General features: G+C 35.1%; 1 non-coding gene across 1 annotated transcript; it reads left to right on the forward strand.

Moving 5' to 3' along the window:
• Positions 1 to 647: 647 nt before the first annotated feature.
• LOC129645163 (small nucleolar RNA SNORA51) lies at positions 648 to 770 on the forward strand. Its single transcript, XR_008711251.1, has one exon. It is a non-coding gene; the product is annotated as a small nucleolar RNA SNORA51 (small nucleolar RNA).
• The last annotated feature ends 255 nt before the right edge of the window (positions 771 to 1,025 follow it).

Raw genomic sequence — 1,025 nt, forward strand, 5'->3', positions numbered from 1 at the left:
ACTATTAATACTGGTACCTAGAGAAGGGCATGACAACCCACTCCAGTATTTTTGCCTGAAGAATCCTATGGACAGAGGAGCTTGAAGGGCTGCAGTCCATGGGATCACAAAGAGTCAAACATAACTGAAGGGACTTAACACACAAACACAAAACTGGCAAGTGTGGAACTCACTTTTTCCTTTTGGAATGCTGGAGGATATTTAGGAATTTTTTTTTCCAGTTTTCCAGAACCTTTTCAATGTCCGCATTTTTGTAAAAAACTTGATCAAGTCATATATTATTTATTCTAAACCTAAGACTTTTATCTGTTTAAAGCATCAGAGATATTTGCTTATTCAATGTTTCTTTACCTTGAGTTTATGCTCATTCCTATCTATTTCCTTCTGCAGATTATTCTTATCAAATAATTCACAAGAAAAATGAGAATAAATCAGCCCTTCTTTTTATCCCTCAGTGTTACATTACTGAATATAATGTTTATCTTTTTCTAGTTCATCATATTGTTGTAATGGAAAAAATACAGTCTGTATGACCCTGCTCTATTGGGTTATGTCCTGCTTTTGACCATCTTAGTGTATATTTAGTAATTTTATAACATTATTTGCTATTTGTATCCTACTACTTTTTCTTTTAAGTAATACCTTGAGGCTTCCCAGTGTTTACCACAGGCTGTTTGCTTACAATGACTGTACAGAAAGAGAAGGCAGAATAAATCTATTCCATAAACCAGGTCCTCTGCCTGGTCAGTGTCATGAATAGAGAGACATGGAAATGAAGCCAAAAACTAATAGTAATGCCTATAATTTATTTTTTTCTACATATGAAACTTGGGTATTCTGGTAAGTTCTTTACTCATTTTATTCTCACTAAACCCTAAAATGTAGATAAAAGTATATCTTTTCCTTCTTAAAAAGATAGGGAATGGCTAGCCATTCCAGTATTCTTGCCTGGAGAATTCCGTGGACAGGGGAGCCTGGTGGGCTATAGATCTTGGGATCACAAAGAGTCGGACATCATTGAGTGA

The sequence above is a fragment of the Bubalus kerabau genome, chromosome 2, assembly GCF_029407905.1.
Source record: "Bubalus kerabau isolate K-KA32 ecotype Philippines breed swamp buffalo chromosome 2, PCC_UOA_SB_1v2, whole genome shotgun sequence".
In the NCBI taxonomy this organism is placed as follows: domain Eukaryota; kingdom Metazoa; phylum Chordata; class Mammalia; order Artiodactyla; family Bovidae; genus Bubalus; species Bubalus kerabau.